The following is a 23,708-nucleotide window of genomic DNA, read 5'->3' as shown; positions in this document are numbered from 1 at the left end:
TCTCTACAATATTTCAGAGACTTTAATTGAAAGCTTCAAGAGAACTTCTCTGTATGTGCTGAAGACTTTCACTCAAGGATTTCCAAGACTGATGAGATTTCAGAGACATTTTGAAGATGTCTGGAAAACTATAGCAAGCTTTCCTGGAAAATTATTAAGATTTTCTTTGAATGTTTCAGGTACTTTCAGTATAGAGAAGGTATTCTTCAAAATTTTCTTAATAAAAAATCCCAACCTTGTCGTTGATTTCTTGAAAATTTTCTACAAAAATGGACAGAACAAAAGTTTATTTGTGGAGGGGATCTGGTGAGGTGGTTAAAGTACGTGACTATCACGCCGAGGACCTTGAATCGAATCCCACTCCCGACAAACTAGCTAAATGTGAGTTCTTCCTTCGGAAGGGAAGAGTCAAGCGTGAGTCCCGAGGTGTACTGGCCTAGAGCTCGTTCGAACAGTAAAAAAAGAAAATTTATTTTTTGAATTTTTTTAACATTTTTTTGTTTTTATTTTCAGGTAATTCATCTTGAAAGTTTTCGTGTCAACCGTCTGGTATGTACAAAATGTACTAATATTTTGACAACTGTTGGCGTGGAGCACCCCGCCCTTTTCCAGCTACTGAATACGTACCCCAGTTGCCCCAGTTTTTCGCCCAGAAAACCAACAAACTAGTCAACAGGAACGTCGACAGAATCCAGTTGACCCTTCCGGGAAATTGACTCTTTCTGGGATAGTGGATATCATCTTCGAAACGTTTAATGTCTCCCCCACTATAAGAAGTTTGATAAACATGGCACTTCCTTTTGTGAGACCTCTTCTGAAGCAACTGACTTCAAAATGGCCGATCCTTGAATCTATCATATCTTTCGATGGCTAACTTGTCCAGTGAGGTCGGAGATATGATTGAAATCCTACAGTGGAATTGTAGAAGCCTAATTAGAAATATAGATGCGTTCAAATTTTTAGTCCACTACACCCGCTGTGACATATTTGCTCTTAGTGAAACATGGCTAACTTCCGATAAAGATGTCTCCTTCCACGATTTTAATATTATTCGTTGTGATCGAGGGGATGGATATGGAGGGGTGATCTTGGGGATCAAAAAGCTCCATTCCTTTTATAGAATTGATTTCCCTCCGATGAACGACACTGAAATAGTTGCATGTCATGTTACCATACAGGGTAAAAGTTTCAGTGTAGCCAGTGTGTACATACCGCCCAGCGCTAGGGTATCTCGAAGAGATCTTGCGGAAATATGCTGTGCTATGCCTGCGCCTTGGTTGATCCTAGGAGATTTTAATGCACACGGAACAGCCTGGGGGTCTCCGAAGGACGACAATCGCGCAACCCTGATATATGACCTCTGCGACTATTTCAATTTGACAATTTTGAACTCCGGGGAAGCAACGCGAATTAAACCTCCAGATCCTCCAAGCATGTTAGACCTCTCAATATGTTCGAATTCACTATCATTGGATTGCACGTGGAATGTAATTCAGGATCCCCATGGTAGTGATCATCTGCCAATCAAAATTTCAGTTACCAATGATTCGTGTCAGGCTCGTCAGATCGACCTCGCGTATGACCTCACGAAGCACATCGACTGGGGTAAATATGCTGAATTGGTCTCAGAGGCCGAGCAGTCGGTTGACGTTCTTCCACCGCAGGAAGAATACCATTTCTTGTCCGGGTTAATTGTCGAAAGTGCTCTTCAAGCGCAGCGTAGGCCGGTTCCGGGAACTTCGATACGGCGAAGACCCCCCACACTGTGGTGGGATGAAGAATGTACCGGAGCCTATCGCGAAAGATCCGCCGCGTTTAAAACCTACCGAAAGCGCGGTACACGGGAGAATTATGAGTGGTATTCCTCTCTTCACAACAAATTCACGAACCTCGTGAAGGCGAAGAAACGTGGTTATTGGAGGAATTTCGTCAACGGTTTATCGCGGGAGACGTCAATGCGGACTCTCTGGACGGTCGGAAGGAGAATGCGCAACGCGGTATCGGTAAATGAGGATCGAGAAAGCTCGCCTCGATGGATTTTCGATTTCGCAAAGAAAGTCTGTCCGGATTCGGTCCAAGTACAAGCGAATATTCGTCGTACTCCACCTGAAAGGAATGCGATGGATTCACCTTTTTCGATGCTAGAATTCTCACTCGCGCTTCTGTCATGTAACAACTCTGCCCCAGGAATGGATAGGATAAAGTTCAACTTGCTCAAAGGCCTCCCAGACGTCGCGAAGAGGCGCTTGTTGAATTTGTTCAATCTATTCTTGGAGAGCAACACTGTTCCGGATGACTGGAGACGAGTGAGGGTTATTGCCATCCAAAAGCCTGGGAAGCCCGCGTCGGATCACAACTCGTACCGTCCTATTGCGATGTTGTCGTGCTTACGGAAGCTGCTCGAGAAGATGATTCTCCATCGGCTCGACACATGGGTTGAATCGAACGGCCTTCTTTCAGATACTCAATTCGGTTTTCGCAGAGGCAAGGGAACGAGCGATTGTCTGGCGCTGCTTTCTACAGAAATTCAACTGGCCTACGCTCAAAAAGAGCAAATGGGCTCAGTATTTTTGGATATCAAGGGGGCTTTTGATGCAGTTTGCGTTGATGTCCTTTCAGACAAACTCCACGAGTGTGGGCTTTCTCCGATTTTTAACAACTACTTGTACAACTTGTTGTCTGAGAAGCACATGTTTTTCTCTCATGGAACCTCGGCAACTTCACGAATTAGTTACATGGGTCTCCCCCAGGGCTCATGCTTAAGCCCCCTTCTTTACAATTTTTACGTTAGAGACATCGACGAATGTCTCGTGGAAAATTGCTCGCTACGACAGCTTGCGGACGACGCCGTGGTTTCTATCACCGGACCAGAGGCGGAAGATCTGCAAGGACCACTGCAAGATACCTTAGACAATTTGTCTGCTTGGGCTGTAAAGCTGGGTATCGAATTCTCTCCGGAGAAAACTGAGTTAGTTGTCTTTTCTAGGAAGCGTGACCCAGCAGAGCTAGAGCTTCAATTTTTGGGTAGGGAACTCACTCAAGGTTTTTCACATATGTATCTGGGGGTCTGGTTCGACTCTAAAGGCACCTGGGGAAAGCACATTAATTATCTGTATCAGAAGTGCCAACAACGAATCAACTTCATGCGTACACTCACCGGAACATGGTGGGGAGCCCACCCGGAAGATCTGATAAAGCTTTATCGTACAACGATACTGTCGGTTCTCGAATACGGTAGCTTTTGCTTTCAGTCCGCCGCGAAAACACACATCCTGAAGCTTGAGCGTATCCAGTATCGTTGTCTTAGGATCGCGTTAGGCTGCATGAACTCGACGCACACAATGAGCTTGGAGATACTAGCAGCAGTACTCCCTTTATCAGATCGTTTCGTGGAATTGTCGTTAAGGTTCCTCATCCGCTGTGAGGTGCAAAATCCATTGGTAATTGAAAACTTTGAGAAGCTGATCGAACGTATTCATCAAACAAAATTTATGACAGTGTACTACTCGTACATGACTCTGGAGGTTCACCCTTCATCGAACATTCCCAACCGTGATTGCTTCCCAGACTTCTCCAATTCCACTATAGGTTTTGATCTGTCCATGTTGCAAGAAATCCGTGGAATTCCAGATCCGCTCCGATTGGAGCACATTCCAAAAATTTTTGCAAGCAAGTTTGGTCAAGTCAGTTGCGACAGAAGGTTTTTCACTGACGGGTCAAAAACAAATGATTCCACTGGATTTGGTGTATTTAATGAGCTTCATAGCGCCGCCCATAAACTTCAAAGTCCTTGCTCTGTATATGTCGCAGAATTGGCGGCTATACACTACGCATTAGAGCGAATTGCCTCTCTTCCCTCTGATCAATATTTCATTTTTACGGATAGTCTCAGCTCAATTGAGGCTATTCGCTCAATGAGGCCGGTGAAGCACTCCCCGTATTTCCTGAGCGAAATTCGATCAATTCTGAGTGCTTTATCGTATCAAGCATATCATATCACCTTGGTATGGGTCCCTTCGCATTGCTCGATCCCGGGCAATGAGAAAGCGGATTCACTCGCCAAGGTGGGCGCTATGGAAGGCGATATTTATGACCGTCATATCGCCTTCAATGAATTTTTTTCGATTGCTCGTCAGCATGCCTTGGTCAGTTGGCAACAAAAATGGGATGCAGGGGAATTGGGCAGGTGGTTACATTCAATTCTCCCACAGGTATCGAAGACGGCGTGGTTCAAGGGGTTGGACATGGGTCGAGATTTTATCAAGATAATGTGTCGACTTATGTCCAATCACTACTCTCTGGGCTCGCATTTCTATCGAATAGGGCTCACAGATAGCAATCGTTGTAGCTGTGGTGCAGGCTATCAAGATATCAACCATGTTGTGTGGGAATGCCCCGAATACGGTATTGCCAGATCCGATTTATGTGCATCCCTCAGGGCCCGAGGGAAACCAGAAAAGGAAGACATTAGAGATGTGTTGGGCAAACTTGATCTTGTGTACATGAAGCTTGTGTACGACTTCTTGAAACAAGCTGAAGTCTTCGTTTGATACCCCCGTCTTGTTTTTCCACTTGTCCACCTCGTGACTTTGAATGATACCCAGTCTTGTTGTTTCGCTTGTCCACCTCGTGTCCCTTCGAAAATCGTCTGTTTGTATCATTACAGGTTGTTTGTCCACTCCACGTTTGACCAGCAGCAATAAGCCACATCATGCCGTCATGTGTCAACGAAAAGCCCTTATCACCCTATCCTTTCCTCAAATATTATTGTTACACCTAACCTCGACCAAACCGCGAGTTTTACGGTTCCCCAAAACTAACATAGTTTATAAGTCAAAAACATAAAATTGTAAAAAAATGAATTCGGCTCCGTTATGCCTGTTGGCGCATGAGCCTCAAATAAATGATTAAGTAAAAAAAAAAAAAAAAAATACTGAATACGTACTTTTCCCCCTATAATCCATCTCCAAATTGCCAAGTGTGTCATAACCGAATCAACCATTTAGCTTTGCACCGTGCACACCGACCCTTCCGACGTCATTCCCAGTCCGGTCCATACCTGGGGGCCCTTGTCGACGCGCGATGACCGCGTAGCCTCGTAGTGAGCAATGCATCTTTCGCCACGCAATCACGGTCCATTATCATCAGTAGTTACCTAAGTGAAGAGTGCTTCCAACAGTACTCCTCCTCCAAAACCACCCCAAAATCACTTCGCCGACTGGAAAATGGACAATCATGGCCGGATTTGGCCGCGCGCTTACATGGCCACATCACCGTGACCCCCATGGATGGTGCGGTGCGGCCACCACTTACGCAACTCGCCACATCAAGCACACACACGGCCACCTCATCGACGTCGTCGACGTCTTGGACGAAAAGATTGCGCCATTGAGTGATCTTTCCACGGACTGCGGCGTGGAACCGAAACTGAGACCGCGGCCTAATGCCGGAAAATTTTTCGTAGCGTGCTCTTCCGATTCCAAGATGTTCGCGCGTGTTGGGCCCCACGACGCGACGCGTCGTAATGCACGAACAAGGTGGAGCCACTTTGGTGGAGATTTTTAGACAACATCACAGCCTGGGTCAACGGGTCGCTTAGAACAACTTCCAATCGATCCATCTTGGCTGGCGACCGTGCCATGGCCCATGGCTCAAATGGATGGGTTTTTAGGAATATTTTTTGCTAATGGACGGTCGAGCATTGTGGGTGCTAAGAACTTCTTGAGAAACGCGAGATGGTAGATGCAGGTCGTATGAATAATTTATGATTCGGGTTGGGGCTAACAAGCAAAAAAAATGCTTGTTTCGTGGGAAGATGTTGCGTGAAGATTTTCTGGAAAATTGGTGGCTGTGCAAACTTATGATTAGGTTGTTTGAATCAATTACAATTTTATTTTAATTTGTCACGTAAACTCGATAAAAGCTTACATTATCAATTGTTTTCACTGATCTTTAGCAAGCAATGTATCACTACCCATCATAGTCTGTTAGAGTTTTCATCTCAGAGCTATTCTAAGGCCCACAAAATACTCCGAAGTTTGTGTCACATATCCAACATTCTAAACCAAATTTTATTCACGATAAATGATCACAGAACATAGTCTACGGTACTCAAAAAGCATCAAAGCACCCCTAGAAAATTCATGATATATCAATTGGGTGATCTAGGTCATCCAAACTACTCTGGAATTCATTTTCTAAAGATTTACAACATGTACCATCATATGTGTTCAGTGTGTTCAAGAAATTTAGTCACGCTGATGTCCATTAGACCTCGCAATGCTACGAACAACTCGATATTGCAATAGTTGGATATACCTTGAAATACGAATGACCTCCAATACACTTTGAAGTTTGGGTTACGATATCTACATACTGTATCGTGCTTTAATTGAAAAAAATATTCGTGGAACGTAGTCTGTACTGCTGATGGAGCCTCTTTGCACAACAGTTACTATAATGCTTTTGATACATTTATGAGATATTCCAGGCTTTCCAAACTATTCGGGAATTATGACCTTCAAGGTCTACAGGTTCTACTTTTGTTTCCTAAACTTTATCGGCAGAGTTTTTTCATGATTGTGTCTGTTGCACCTCATAATACTACGAGTATCTCTATCTGTTGTAATTTGGGTGGGTGTTCACTGGTATACAAATGGATTCCAATGTATTTTGAAGTATCTTAGGATGTTTTCACTGTATCGAATTCTGATAACTCAGCAACATTCACTTGGTGATCTAGGTCATCCGAGCTATTCTGGAATTAAGACCTTCAAGCTCTACCAGCTCTTGTATCTCTTTACTATATCGATGTAAATATTTCACGATTATTTCTGTTGTATCCCAAACTATTACGAGAATCTGTTTGTCTTGTTATTTATGCGTCTTCATGATCTTATTATCTTCATAGTATTTGGAAGTATGCATTGTAAAAACTGTATATTTCAGTACATTTTCATTGTAGCGAATGCTCGCCGAATGTAATCTACGCAATTATTATAACATGTGCCTGCGATTGCAATTATAATAACTTCACTCTATTCACTTGGTGATCCAGTTTATCCAAACTATTCTGGAATGCTAGTTCAAAATTCTACGAAGAATAGCTTGCAATATTGGTTTACTCTATAATATTGTCATCGTATCGATTGTTCGAGGAATCCCAAGTAACATTATGATCGCTAATTAGTCTTGTAGAGGTTTTGAGAACCATCGTAAAACCTTATACCTTTTATTTTGGTCTAATAATGGTTCTAAGAACTTCTTCTAGTCTATTTGACTAAAAAAATGTTACTTGGGATATAACTTTTGCTGCTGGTAGACCCTCTATGCATAACTATAATTATGTTTGTGCATTCATAGGATATGCTAGGCTATCATGTGCATTTAACCCTTTGGGGCCGGAAGGGTTGGAAAGGGGAAAAGTTGTTGCAAATTGAGTCCTCTATTTGGGAAAAATGGGAACGTATTTGGAACTTCATTGATAACCTAGAACATCCTGAACACCATGAAATTTGGAAAAAACAAAATAATTGACACACCAGTTGTTTTATAAGCTGAACTTGGATGTGGGTTACGTTTAAATGTATTCATTTAGTCTTCGTCAAGAATATCGAAAGGTGTTTTATATTCTGGGATGTTCTGGGTGTTCCAAACTGTCCTATAGTAAAGTCCTTCAAATGTACAAAAATAATTTTATGTATTTTCGCCACAAATAATAGCATTGCATAACCTACTGGGATCCGTGAAGCTCTTGATATCTACAATGTCATTTATGGACACTGTAGGCATATTCCAGGTCAGCCAAACTACCTTGGAGTTCTGAATCAGGTCTACACTCGTAACAGTAGCCATATCTGCTATACTGAGTAACATTTCATAATCAACCGCAGTTACTGGAGCAATTTGAAGTCTACTAGCTCATTATAAATTTTTGGGACATTCAGGGTCGTCCAAACTGTTCTATAATGAAGTCCTTCAAATCTACAAGAATAGCTTTATGTGTTTTCGCCATAAATAATAGTATTGCATAACCTGCTGGGATCCGCGCAGCTCTTGAAATCTCAAATGTCACTTAGAGACACTATGGGGATGTTCCAAGTCAGCCTAACTATTTTTGACTTCAGAACTTCAGGTCTACACTCGTAACATCAGCTATATCTGACATACTGAGTAACGTTTCATAATAAATCGCGGTGACTGGACCAACCTGAAGTCTACTTTATACCATTATGAGCCTCTGGAGCATTGAGGGTCATCCGAACTATCCTGAAGTTTAGCTCTTGATAGTAACAGTATTTATTCTCACAATGATCTTTAAGTTGTAATCTGTAATCCGCCTGGCATATCATGAGTCATTTCAAGATACTTTTGAGATATTCCAGATCAACAACAATTCTCCGGAGACCATAGCTTCAGGTCTACACTTGTGATACCGTAAATTGGGGTCAAATTGATCTTCGGGTCGAAATTGATCAGACGTTTTTCCGTTAGATAAAGAATGTTTAGAAGAGTTTCTTTACATGTATCGTTTAGTATATGATTCCTACATGACGATACTTGAAAGCAAACTATGTAAAGCATGCTTGATCTTACTGAAAAACATCTGATCAATTTCGACCCGGAGATCAATTTGACCCCGGTTTACGGTAATAGCTTTTTCCACTACGTTAAGTAGTGTTACATAATCCACTATACTTACCAAAGTAGTTAGAGGAACCATTAGCGTTTGGGATATTATGAGCTTCCTTACTGTTATAAAGCTTAGTTGATAAAACAACCACTGTTACTTTCAGAAGACTTACTCTACATGATAGATTACAAATCGTAGCTTTGTATAATGAAAGAAGTTACCGTTACACCCGCAGACTTTAGGATCTAAACTCAAGAACAGTTTGGATGACCTAAGATCCAGGAAATCATTCAAAAATAACTCAAATAACTCCTCCAGAAAAACCTCCAGAGATTGCTCCTCGAATACTCCCAGAAATGACTCTAGAAGTTTCACTTAGAATTCCCCCTGGAAATTCTATAGAAATTCCTCCAGAAAATTTTCCAAACATCATCCCTTCAAGAATTCTTCAACGAATTCCTCCAAGAATACCCCACGCAATTCTCCAAACTTTCCTCGAGAAGTTTCTACATGACTTCCTCCAAGTAATACTACAGAAATCACTCCACAAATACCTCCAGGAAGTTCTCCAGGAATTTCTCAAGGATTCCTCGAGAAATTGCTATTCCAGGAATTCTTCCTAAAATTCCTTAATAAAATTCTTTTGGAATTATGTATATCTGGAATTATTCCAGGAATTACTACACAAAGTCCTCAAGGAATTCCTACATAAATTCCTCCAAAAATTCCTCTAAAAATTGCTCCAGGGATTCATGCAGGAGCTTCTTTTGGAACTGCAAGGAGAATACCTCCATGGATGTCTTCAGAATTTTCTCAAGAAATTTCTCCACAATATTCTTCAAAAAGGAGTCCAAAAATTTCTCTTGGAATTGTTCCAGAAATTATTATGGGAATTTATCCAGAAATTCCTCCAAGTATTCCTCCAAATATTCCTATAAAACGATATCCAGGAATTTCTCAAAGATTTCTGCCATAAATTCTTCCAAGAATCCCTCCAAGATTTCCTAAAGGAATTCCTCCAGGAATTTCTCCAGGAACTCCTCCAACACTTCTGCCAATAATTTTCACCAAGATCCCCTCCAAGAATTTCTCCAGGGATTACTCCAGGATCCACCGGGAAATGCTCCTGAAATTATTCTTGGCATTACTCCAAAAATTCCTCCGGGAATTCTTTAGAAAGTTCCCCAAGAATTATTTTATAAATTTATCTAGGAAACCCTCAAAAATTACTTCAGGAATTACTCCAAGAGTTGATCTCGGGATTGCTCCAAGAATTCATCTGGGGATTTTTTTTTTTCAAAAAAATTCTCCAGGAAATCCTCCAGAAATCACTCCAAAAATGCCTACAGGAATTTTTCCTGGAATTCTTCCAGGAATTCCTTCAGACATTCCTCCTGAAATTCTTCGAAGAATTCTTTCAAAAATTCCTCCAGAAATTTCTTCTTTCTCCAGGAATTTCTCCACGAATTCCTCCGAAAGTTCCTCCACAAATCCTTCAGAAATTCCTCCAAGAGTTTCGCCAAAAATTCCTAAAAGAATCCCTCCAGGTATTCCTCCAACAGTTTTAACAAAAAATCCCTCCAGGAATTTCCTCAAGAATTCCTTCAAGAATACCACCAGGAATTTATCCAGGAATTTCACCAGATTTTCCTCTAAAACTTCTGACAAGAATTCCTCAAAGAACCCTCTAGTAGGCATTTCTCCAAGAATTTCTCGAGGAATTCCTCCAAGACTTCTGCCAAGAAATTCTCCGAGAATTCCTCCAGGAGCTGGTTGAAAAAAATCATGGGGTTTCTTTAGGAATTTCTCTAAGAATCCTTGTAGGAATTTCTCCAGAAATTCCTCGCAAAATACCTTCAGAAACCTGCAGGAAATCCTCCAGAAATCTTCCAAAAATTACTCCAGGGCTTTCTCCAAGTTTTATTTCAGGCTTTTCTCCAGTAATTCCACCAGGAATTCGTTAAGAAATTTTCCAAGGGATTCCTACAGATATTTCTCAAGGAATTCCTACAGAAATTACTTCAGGAATTCCTCCAGGAACTTCTTCAGGAATTTCTCAAAGAATTCTTCTTGGAATGCCCCCAGGGATATCAAAGATTTTTTTTTCCGAGAATTCCTCCAGAAATTCATCCAATAATACCTCCAGGATCCTTCAGGAAACCTTTAGAAATTCCTCTAGAAAATACTGCTGGGATTACTCTGAGAATTCGTCCGAAAATTTCTCCATGAATTACTCCAGGATCCACCGGGAAATGCTCCAGAAATTCCTCCAAAAAATATTCCTGGCATTGCTCCAAACATTCCTCCGGGAATTCTTTAAAAGATCCTCCAGGAAATCTTTTATAAATTTACCTAGGGAATCCTCAAAAATTACTTCAAGAGTTACACAAGAGATTACTTCCGGAGTTACTCCAAGAATTCCTCCGGTGTTTTTTTTTCAGATTTTTTCAAATAAATCCTCCAGAAAATCCTCGAGAAATTACTCCAAAAATGCCTACAAGAATACCTTCTGGAATTCGTTCAGAAATTCTACCAAGAATTCCTCCAGAAATTCCTCCAAGAATTCCTTCAGGAATTCTTTCAAAAATTCCTTCAAAAGTTCCTCGACAAATCCTTCAGAAATTCCTCCAAGACTTTAGCCAAGAATTTCTCAAAGATTTCCTCCAGGTATTCCTCCAATAATATTATGCTAAGAATTCCTACAAGAATCCGTCTAGGTATTTCTCCAAGAATTTCTCTAGGAATTCTTCCAAAAATTACTCCAGGGATTCCTCCGAGTTTTCTTTCAGAGTTTCTCCAGAGATTCCGCCAGGGTTTTTTCAAGAAATTTTATATGGAATTCCTACAGAAATTACTTGAGGAATTACGCCAGAAACTTCTTCAGGAATTCTCAAAGAATTTATCCAAGAATTCCCCCAGGGATTTTCAAAGATTTTTTTTTTCAAGAATTCCTCCAGAAACTTTTTCATGAATACCTCCAGGATCCTTCAGGAAACATTTAGAAATTCCTCCTGAAAATACTCCTGGGATTACTCTAGGAATTCGTCCGAAAATTTTTCCAGCAATTACTTAAAGAATCCTGTTAACCGTTATGTGGCCGGCAAACTATTTGCTTTTTACTACACCGTGTATTTTAAATGGGTGCTGGGTACCCGGGTACCCTGCCGGCCACATAAGGGTTAAGAATTCCTCTAACAATTCTACCAGAAATTTCGCCAAGAATTCCTTCAAAAATTTCTCCAAAAATTCCTCCAGGAATTTTTCCAAGAATTCCGCTATGGGTACTTCTATGGTTTCCTTCCAAAATGCCTCCATTGATTGGACTTAAAAGGTCCATAAATTCATCCAGGAATTCTACAAGACATTCCTCCACGAATTTTTTGCAGCACTGTTTCATGAAGCATGTTTGTATTATTTTGTAAATTCTTCAAGGATTCCCTGAAGGACTTTCTAAATTAATCCCTGGAGATACTTCTGAAAATTTCATGATTTTTTTCTGGAGGGATTCTTGAAAAGATTTCTACAGCAATTCGTGCTAAAGTTGCGATCAAATGTATTGTCAAATGGTCTTTCAATATATTTATAAAAGGATTCCTGAAGGATTATCTGAAGAAAACCCTGGAAAAACTCCAGGACTTGCTCTTAAACTACTTCAGGAGGAATTTTCGAAAGAATATCTTGCAAAACTTTTTGACTGAAAGGTTCTAGTGGACAAAATCTCTGAAGCAGTTTCTGAAGTAATCTTTAGCATAGAGGAATTTTCGAAGGAAAATATAGTAGCAGAAATATTTAAAACAAATCTGGAAGAGTGGAGCGGACCTGGTGTGATGGTTAGAATACTTGACTATCACGCCGAGGACCTGGGATCGAATCCCACTCCCGACAAACTCGCAAAATTGTGAGTTCTTCCTTCGGAAGGGAAGTAAAGCGTGGGTCCCGAGATGAACTAGCCTAGGGCTAAAAATCTCGTTAATACAGAAAAAAAAATCTGGAAGAATTCTTGAAGGAATTACCGTAAACCGGGGTCAAATTGATCTTCGGGTCGAAATTAATCAATTTTCGTTAGAAAAAGCATATTTTTAATAGTTTGCTTTCAAGTATCATACTGTTAGGATCTGATGCTAAACGATATTTGTAAGGAAATTTTTCAAAAAATGCTTTATCTACATGAAAAACGACTGATCAATTTCAACCCGAAGATCCATTTCACCCCGGTTTACGGTACCTATGGAAATTTCTAAAGATATTGAATTTTTTAAGAAATCTCCGAAGGAATGCCTGGAAAACCTGAAAATGCTCTGTAGTAATTCCACGAAGAATTTCTTGAAATATTCTTGCAGAAATATCCTTGGAGAAACACCAAGAAATGAATCCTTCAGTGATTTCTGAAAGAATTCCTAGGAAAATCTCTTAAGGGATTCCTGAAGGGTCTCTGGAAGAATCCCTGAAGAAAGGTTTCAATAAATCCCAAGAGAAATTTATAATGCTACCACAGGAGGTTTATCTGAGGATCTTCTGGGAAACTCCGAGGGAGGAACGTTTAGAAGGATCTCCTGAGAATTTCCTAGTGGAATTTCTGAAGAAACGCTTAAGAGAATCCCAAAGGGATTCCTGAAAAGAACCCTGAATACATTGACAGAGAAATCCCTGAAGCAATCTCTCGAGGAACAACAACAAAAAAATCAGAAAGCCTTCTTGCAAAAGAAAATCTGAATTTATGAAGGAATCGATAGAGAAAATTTGAGATGAAAACCCGGAGGAACCTGTGCAGAATTAAGATGATGTACCTAATCGCTAGAGGAACTCCTCTTCAATTTGTTTAGGCGAAACTCTTCAAAATTAGACAAATTGCAACTTTTTGCCATTCTCGTACACCAAAGTGTACTGAAATTCACTCAAAAAACGAACTTTCGAAGAAGGCTCGGAGGGTCAAGTCACATATACCAATCAACTCAGTTCGACTAATTGAGGTGATGTCTGTATGTGTGTATGTATGTGCGTATGTATGTCTGTGTACAAAAAAGGTCACTCACTTTTAAGGCATTTGCCATTTTTTTGGATATTAGCATCAATCGAACCGGAATTTTACCGCATTGTTTGCTATAAAAAATGGTCCGGATCGGCCAAGGCGTTTCGGAGTTATGGCCATTTTAGTGATCCGGACCAGCACCGGTAGAACTGGCCGTATATAAAACTGAACCAAGCCCAATCATGCGACACATCAAACTGTGCCGATTGGTGTAACCTCTAGCAAAGTTGACAAGTTTTGTGCGAAAATCGACATGGCAGACCATAAATCCCACAATGTCGGCCCACAATTCGAAATGGCGATCTGAAATCCAAGATGGCGGCTCACAATTCAAAATGGCGACTGTTTTATGGAGTTTTAACTCTTATATTATAGTTTTTGCTGGGTGTATTTGACATGGGAAAGATGTCTGGAGTCCAGAAATGGCGACTAAAATATCAAAGATGGCGGTCTGTAATCCAAAATGGCGGTCCACAATTCAAGATGAGTTGATGGAGTTTTAGACTAAAAAACCATGCAATATGGGTATATTTGGTATCCCAATGTAACTTAGTCAAATAGACTAGAGAAGGTTCTTAGTACCATCATAAAACCAAAATAAAAGATATTAGGTTTTATGACGGTTCTGAAAACCTCTACAAGACTAATTGTCCGTCAAAATGTTACTTGGGACGGGGAAGATTTTCGGAGTCCAAAAATGGCGTCCAGAATGGTGCCCTAACCAAGATGGTGATCTAAATTTCTGGATGGATACCCAAAATTCAACATGGCGTCTGTTTAGTGGAGTTTTAGGCTTGAAAACGATGCAATATGGGTATATTTGGTATGGCGAAGATGTGTGGAATCCATCAGGATAGTTTTTATTGAAACCCTGCACAAACTAAGCATAAATTGTACTACTTTTTGTCAGAGTGCCAGAAAAAAAGTTGAGGATGAGCTGTTCCTCTGTGCGCTAATCGATCTTTGTCATTAAATCAAAGCTCAGTTGACTATAACGTCTTGGGTCCGTAGATTGATGGAAATTTTGGTTAAAATCACACAAGAATACAAGAATAAACACACATATTGTTTGTCCAATTTGTCTCTGTCGCACAATATCCTAATGTAAAAATGTATACTTGGCAAAGAAAACTGTGAGTTCATAACTGTTAAAGTGCTCATAGAACACTATAGTCTGAAAAGACTAGTCTGTCTTATACGCGCTGCTATCAGTGTCGGCCGGGACCAGCCCAATACCCAAACTGCGATCATCCAGTATTATCCCAGATTATCATCCACCGTATAATGATCTCGATAGCCATTTCTTCGTCTATAAAAATCCATCCGATATCGCCTTCGGCTAACCACACACCTTCGAAACAATCAATCATCCAAAATGTTCCAACCCTCCGTCAAAACATCGCCAATGGCCAAGAACCTCCCACCTTGTAGTCGACGTTGTTGTTGTTGCTGGTCGCAAAATCCGTATCCAATTCAAATCCGTGCAAATTTTGCCATTTCATGCAACTTTATTCGCCCCTTTCTCCCTATGGGTAACAATAACGATTGATAACACATTCGATCGCTTCGTCTCGCGGCCTTTGATGGGGTCCCACCAAAGCGACCGGGTTGCTAGAAATTAGTGAGATCTTTCCATGTCTCGTTTATTTATTTTTTGTAGGTTTATATGATAATTTGCATCTCTACTTTGTCTGGTTGATCAAACGTATTCCACGTGCCAGAGCCCGCGCTATACTTTGTGATATTTTTAGACACCGACCGTCGTGTTTAACGGTCGGTCATCCCGGTTGATTGTGTGTCGAACTGCTCGTCGGGGAATTGTACATACAAAGAACCCAACTGAATCAATCGAATTCAGCTTCTAAAGCTCTAATCTAACGCCGCCACCGGCGGCCTAACACACCTGCCCGCGCGAGTCGTTTTTCAATGTTCGGGCTCTACTCCGGAGGACAGTATTGCCAGTATTTGGGATGAGCACAATGGTTCTCCAACACCATGTGGTAAAGTGTCGTTAATAAAGTTCAAAAATAACATTAACAACCGCAGTGGTAAACGTGTAACAATTCAAATATCATGCAAAGGGTTGCTAAGTCAGATTTCCGGTCAGTACAGTATCTTCCCAGTAAACGCAGCAACAAATTTAAAACAAATGACATCTGTGTTGGAAATAGCAATACTTATATTTGATTCAAACAGCACTTGTTTCAAACAAACATAAGAATGTTTGTTTTACTAGTATCATTCTATTTGTTTTGCTATTAAATCTGACAACCCTTCTCCCACTATCTATCTAAAGTGTGGAGTATGTAAGTGGGTTTCCGCCGAGATTATTTTGGGATAGCCGGTTGCGCATGGATGCTGGCTAAGCTGGAGAGAGTTAAACAAGTGAATAGAAATTAACTTGAGCCGCCACGCCGCACGATCCGGACAAGAAGCCGGCGTGCGCGTGTGCCAACCTTCGGCGTCGTCCCCTTCATCGAAGACCCGAAAATGATTAGGTACCTCGTCTACCTAGTAGACTGTGATGATGACGAAGCGGGAACCGAAAAGTGCTAAATCAAATTACCCACCAGCCACCACAAGATGAGTGAGGGTGATGATGCCGGTCTTCTTGAATGGATTGTAGTCGCGGCGGTTTGGGCTTTGGGCTCGATTTCGGGATGACGGATTAGCTAAAGTGGGATCGTGTGTTTAGCGAGTGTATTGTTGTAGGTACTTGATGTGTTTAGTACGTGGGTAATGCGTTATTGAGTGGCATGTGTGAGGATTGTTGCGGCTCGGGAACGGATAATAGAGCGTTTCGGGTCGGATGATTAAGGTTCTGTGGGCTGGGTTGAATCAGGTCCCATTGAGGTTCATGGATGATTAATCGATTTTGGGCGGTTTTCTGTGTGGGAGGTGATGACGACCCGAACCGAAGCCGGGTACGTTTCAAAGAAGCCCTGATGGAGAGGATATAATTTAATATTGAGGAATTGATCAAACGTTGTTAATGTTCATATAATGGCTAACACAGAACCACCAGCCTGTCCAAATTAGAGTTTTTTTTTTTTGCACTATCCTATAGTTAGATATCGTATCACGAGTGAAAATGTGCAGGGATAACGACAAAACTCTCTGATCAGATGGACGTGAGGTGATTGAAAGGAGGAAGTAGCATTTCAATAAACACCTGGACGGCGCGAAGAGTTTAGAGATGAAGGACAAGGGGGTCTCCAGTTAGCGTAGTGGTTAAGGCTATGGATCGTCAATCCGGAGACGGCGGGTTCGATTCCCGTTCCGGTCGGGAAAATTTTCTCGACTCCCTGGGCATAGTGTATCATTGTACTTGCCTCACAATATACAAATTCATACAATGGCAGGCAAAGAAAGCCCTTCAATTAATAACTGTGGAAGTGCTCAAAGAACACAAAGTTGACGCGAGGCAGGCCAAGTCCCAGTGGGGACGTCGAGCCATAAAGAAGAAGAAGAAGAAGAAGACAAGGCTGTGGAGAAAACAAGTGGTTCAGTACAGCAGAGCCTCAGTAATTTGAACTTAATCCATAAATAAAAACAAAGTTGTTCATACACCAATCGGACACATCTCATAAAGAACAGAATGGGGGCTATTTTGGACATTTTTAGCTATAACAAAACTACATTTAAAATTCCAGGGTTATTTAAAAAAATACTTTGTACCAATACTGTAGTATACTATATCATACCTAATTTCAATAAATATATGCGTGCTCGATGGTTTTGTGCTACCTTTGGTATTATGAGCAGCGTGATATTGTTATATAGACAGCCTGAAAAAAAAGACCATCAATCCTTTATTTAGGTGAAACGATCATTTATAATGTATAACGATACAAATATTCAATTGTATATGCTACGTTGATACATCTTGAATGAATTGATCAACCCTTTAAAATTTATGAACCGCAGAAACAATGCTTACACAGCAAATGTTCTGATACTTTATATATATATATTTGATTTATTCGATGTTTTTCCGCGTCCTGACGAGCAATAAATGATCTGTTTGAAAAACAATTTCAACCAAATGAAGGGGATAATAATGCTTCATATTAGTCCCAAAAACATCAAACAGATTCGAACCATATTTTGAATTCAAAAAATCCATTTTCAATAGTGTCCAAAGTAGCCCCGCGTTTCAAAAGTAGCCCCGCACGACGGTAAGAATATGTTTTGAAAGAAAGTAACAAAATAACCGGCAGTAAATTGAAAAAGTGATGGTAAGCATAATAAAATTAGACCAATTTACTAAAAAATCATAAAATAAATGAATTTGCTGTAATTTTCTTTCTTATTAATAATTTCAAGTTAAGTCAATCTTTTTTCAGAGCTCATTATATGAGCCATAAACGCTCAAAATTTCATTGCAATCGGTTCATTGAATCCGGAGATATAACAGTTCAAAGTTGGCTATCGGATGATTATGACTTTTCTAGAATCTTCCTAACTTCATGTAGAATAGCCCGATCTTTCGAAAATTTTGAACATTGATACACAACTAGTTGATTAAAAATCAAAATCTCAAAAAAATTTAGAATGTTTGTTGCACTTATCAAAAAATTACTGCTCTTTTACCATTTTTTTCGAAAAGTGATTTTTTTGCCTGTTCCGATCATTTTGTCTATCCCCTGTACTTCTAACAAATAAATACTTACTTGCTAGAAGTAAGTCACAGGGACTTCAGTGCAACATAAACCTGCGCCGCCGTGACTCTTCTATGATAAGTGTGTTACTTGAGCAGAATTGCAGCATGCTGGTCAAAGCATTGACTGGCCACTGCCGACTCAGTTATCACATGGCGAATATTCAGCAAGCTGATTCATTTGCATGTGATAGCTGTGAATCCGATTATGGAACTTCGTATCATTTAATATGTAACTGTCCAGCTTTTGCGCAATTGCGTTTCCGAGTACTCGGGAAACACTTATTAAGTGAAACTGACTTCAGAAACCTGAATCTTCAGGACGTTCTGTTGTTCTTGACCCGCTGTGGTAAAGAGCTATAGGCTCTCTTTACGCTTTATGCATTATCACAGTGCCCTTCTCAGGGCGCTGTTCGAACCCATTGTGGCACGCTTATGCGTTATTACAGTGTCCTTTTCAGGACGCTATGTGAACCCATTGTGGTACGCTTTTGCGAGTATGACGATCCTATTCCCTTACCTGTCCTTTCCCATCTCCTATCCTTTTTCCTTCCCTTCTCCGTCAGGTAAATGATGAATAGGCTCGTGTTCATGGCGATGGCACAAATTTCCCAAATGGAGGAGAACGTGCCTCTAGAGCCGACCTACTGATACCTGATACCTACTTGAGAGGCCGGAAACGATCCAACTAACGTGCTGAGTGAAGTAGAAGATGCCAACAAAAAATGAGACTTCGGGGCCAAATCCATCAACAGTGATAGGCCTGGTGGCAATCGTTTCTGATTCATTGGCCTTCTAGATGATGAAAAATGTGTTGATCTCTGGAATCTGTAGAAAAATTTCTGAAGGAATCCTTGGAGCAATTTCTGGAAATGAAATGTCTTGATAGAATATCTAGCAGAATGTGAAAAAATCTTGAGAATTTCCCTAATAATCTCTTGTAGAATTTCTAAAGCAATCCTTGGCAAAAATTCTTTAGAAAGCATCTGAAAAAAAAATGAAAGGATTCTAAATTTCTGATTCCTAATGTATCCGTGAATCATTAAAAAAAAATAATTGGGTATTTTTGAGAAAGTTAATGGAAAGTTTTCTAGATGAATGCTTTGAAAGATTTCTAGAGGAATCCTTATAAAAAAAACCTGAAGAAATTCGTAGATCAATTTCTGGAACAATCTATGCAAGATTCTCGAAGTAATTTCTAATGGAATCCATGCAACATTTTTGGAAGCTATCCATGCAATGCTTTCATAAGGAGTGCTTGGAGAAATTTCTGGAGAACATTCCAAAATCTAAAGGAATCCGTAGAAGATTTTATTTATTTCCATGAAAGAAATATCGAAAAATGTGTAGAAGATTTTTCAAAGTAATACCTGGAGAAATTTGAAAAGAAATCTGGAGATATTTCTGTATAATAAAAGCCATATGTGATTTTCTGAAAGAATCCCTCGAAAAATTTGCGAAGGAATCCCTAGGGAAGTTTCTATAAGAATCCCTGCAGAAAATTTGCGATTGGATCTCTCATTTTTTTAAGAGTCCCTGCAGAACATTCAAAAGAATTCCCAGGAATAATTTGTGACAGAAATTAAGAAAAAAAATCCCTGGGGCGATTTTTAAAGCAAACCCCGGAGGAAACTTCAGAAAAAAAATTTGGAAAACCGTATGAGAGAATGCTTACAGGAACTTCCGAAAGAGTTTTTGGATAAAAATCTAGAAAAGCCCCGGAAAAATAGGGTATATCGCCGAAGGGTTATCTTTAGAAATCTCTTGAGGAATTTCTGCAGAAACCCATACAAAACTCTTTGTGAAACTTTTGGAGGAATCCCTAGTGGAATTTCTGGAGAAACTGGAAGTTGCTGTGGGAATTTATTATTAAATCCTTGGAAGAATTTCCAATGTACAAATTTTTGAAGAAACTTTTGCAAAGTTTTCTGACAAACTCTGGAATAGTTTCTGAAGGCATCACTGAAAGGATGAGACTAAAATTGTATTACATTGCAAATCAATTGTATTGCAATTTTGAGAGATCCCTACTGTTTTTTATCCATAGCTTCATAAGGATACAAAATATAATCAAATTTTAAAAAGTGTCCAGTTTGATTAGTCTAGTAAGGCCTGTAGTACACAAGGTCAAATATTTGACAAGGAAAGAACTCAAGAAACAACATCAGTTAGACACTAATGAAAATTCGATCGAGTCAAACAAGATGTTTGAGCATTGGTTTCTTTTTGGACAAATATTTGACCCCGTGTACTAGTAGCTTAAGTGTCTAGTAAAGTCTGACTTTTTTATTTTCAATACATCATATTTCACAAACTGAAAAACATATGTACAACCCTGATTTCTTGATATGTTGCAACAATTTTTTGACAAAAATATAAAAACAGGGTACCGTAACCCGGGGTAACATTGATCAGAATTTTCGATCTTTACATGTTACATCTTTACGTTACATGTTTTATATTTTTAAAACAAGTACTGACCCTCTGAGTCTGTGTTAAGCTACTTGAAAAAGTATTGTAAAACGTTAAAACATGGTTAAATAGGCTTGGGGTAACATTGATCATGACAGTGATCAATGTTCGTTTGTATTGAAAATACCCTGACTTACTAAATTCGGGGTCGCTGATTTCAAATATGTTGTCCAAATTCTTACAAGTTATGTAGTACTTTTTGAGTTATTTTAGGATTAAATCCTCCAAACCGCGACTAACACCTAAAGGTAGGCAAATTCTTAAGAAATTGATAGCTTACTTTTAATAAATAGTGTATTTCATTGAAAAAGCGCATTTTTATAAAAGTTTCGTTCATTGAATCTAACTTTAGGATATCATATTCAAGTGATTTCGAACCTCATATTGGATCTAGTATTCACGCCAAGCATGAATGTTTGACAATGTTTCTCATTTCATTACGAAAGACAGTTATGGAAAAATAGATTTATTTCAATGTTTTTGAAATTCTTTTTTCAGGAATTGCATCTCATTTAATAGCTAAATGATAGCAGATTACGATATATCATTCGCTGGTAAAAAGTGATTCAACGTAAAATGCTTGTTTGAAAATTTCATGAGGTCGGTCCAGTTGATCAATGTTACCCCGCAGATCAATGATGCCCCGTTTTACGGTACACCTTTGGTCCCGAAACCATAAATACGTGAAAAAAACAAGTATGTTTGCATTTTTTGCACCTAAGCACAATTCGCTCCTTTGATGTTATTTTCCCTGAAAACTACAATTCAATATCTTTCAAACAAAAAAATAATAAATAAAAAATCGGCCAACTGGGTCAAAAGTTATGATTTTATGAAAATTTTTGGTTGAAAAAAACTTTTGGTTTTTGGGCCACCCTACCTTAAAATTGGTCACTAATACCAAAATAAAAATACGCGTCTAATTATGATTGATGAGCCTCAAACCCACCAAGCATCACGACACTCAGACATCTACTACATCTATTTTCTAAGAAATGGCTGCAAGGGTTTATTATATTTTCTCAAAATTCGTTACATCGGCTCTCTCCTATCAATCTCATTTGCTTTTGCAATGAACTTCTATAGATCGTCTTGGGAAATATTTCGAATAAACATGTTGAAAATTTTAAAATAGATCTTCAGGTTTCTTAGATGACTCCAGGATAATCTTGGAACTCCTGAAAGAATTTCTGAAAAAAAACAACAAAAATTTTAAGAATTTTTAAAAAAATTCACAGACTAGTTGCTGAAGAATCTTCATTTTCTAAAAATTATGTTGTTGGATGAAGTTTTCGACATTCAGAGAATATTACAAAAAAACAGTTTATGAAATTTCAAAATTTTAAAGAGCTTTTAATGGAAATTTGAAAGACTTTCAAAAGAATTCTGAAAAAAAATACAGAGGAAATTTTTTGCCAAATACCAAAAAACATTTTTCAAAGTAAGTTTCAAAAGAGACTTTTGTAAATATGCATTGGCCAAGTGCTGTGCGGCGTCAATCAGCATGCTTGCCAAGTGCGCCGTGAAATCACGCAACAGCATTATTGTTTATATCCCTAGGATATTGTGGAACGGTCACTCCTTGTTGTGAAATTTACGTTTAGTGGAGGTTCCAGATGTACAAGGGATGGCCAAAATGTTTGGGATAGGCAACTTTTTTTTCTCTCACAAAAAAAATCAACATGCTATAACTTTTCATAGAGCGCATTAAAAAATCTCAAATTTTTACTGTTTGTCAACCTACTATATGTGCATCATTGGTACAAATTCGGGCTCGATTGATTAATATTTCGCAAAGTTAGAACCGTTCGGGTAAAATACTATTTTTTAGACAACTCATTTTTGAGCTGTCATATCTCGGAAACCAATGAACCGAATTGTATGAAATTTTGAACGTACACTAAGACTATGTAAATGCTTCACAAACTATTAAAACATAGGTACTTCTTAAACGTTGTTAAAAGTTATCATGGATTGACACTTTTTGGATATTTCTCGAAAAAATGTATTTTTTTACATCAATGTCAATAAATTTTAGTGTTGATATCCAAAGATTTTGCACTTCTGTTCTCAAATTATCTCTAATCTGATATATTAGAGCCTATTTAGATTGAAGGAAGAACACATCGGCACCAACATTTCAAAAGGGCGTAACTGCATTTGGAAGTAATACCTTCTTTCAAATCTGTAGGTCGTACTGCCTCCCTTACACTCAAACCACCGTGGTTGTCGGAAAGAGGAGAGTTTTTCCCATCTGGTACTTGTTGTGAAAAACATGGAAATCATAACACATGATCCACAGCTTTAAAAGAAGGTGATGATTCCAAAAGCAGTTACGCTCTTTTGAAATGTAGGTGTCGACATTTAATAATTTAATTGTAAATTTGACTTTTTTTCCTCTATATGGGTAAAAATTTCAATCCGGTATAACTTAATTCGCCGTGAGAAAATATTACATTTTATAACGTCGTATTAAGTATCAATATATTGTTGATAAACGTTAAAAAAATCATTCAATTCGGTTCACTGGTTTCCGAGATATGACACCTCAAAAATGAGTTGTCTGAAAAATAGTGTTTTACCGAAACGGTTCTAACTTCGCGAAAAATTAATCAATCGAGCCCAAATTTTTTACCAATGGTGCACATATAGTAGGTTGACAAGCAGTCAAAATTTGAGATTTTTTGATGCACTCTATGAAAAGTTACAGCATGTTGAACTTTTTTGTGGGAGAAAAAAAGTTGCCTATCCCAAACATTTTGGCCATCCCCTGTAGTATACATTAAATAGAAGGACCTCCCTGAAGAAGGCCCAAATGGAGGGTCGTAACGTCGGATGAAATAGTATCAATCCAGTTCGGATTCATCCAGACCGAAAACCCATCCGTCGAGAGAAAAACTCTGCCAATTCAACCG

At 39.2% G+C, this 23,708-nt stretch overlaps 1 protein-coding gene across 11 annotated transcripts in view; it reads left to right on the top strand.

The window, feature by feature from the left end:
- The window catches only part of LOC109422059 (uncharacterized), a 255,013-nt gene that overhangs the window by 109,144 nt on the left and 122,161 nt on the right, over positions 1 to 23,708 (top strand). The gene's annotated exons all lie outside the window — the stretch shown is intronic.

This window comes from Aedes albopictus, chromosome 1 (genome assembly GCF_035046485.1).
Source record: "Aedes albopictus strain Foshan chromosome 1, AalbF5, whole genome shotgun sequence".
NCBI classification, from domain to species: Eukaryota; Metazoa; Arthropoda; class Insecta; order Diptera; family Culicidae; genus Aedes; species Aedes albopictus.
Note: the sequence above shows the minus strand (reverse complement) of the source record. Positions and strands in the feature narration are given on the sequence as shown.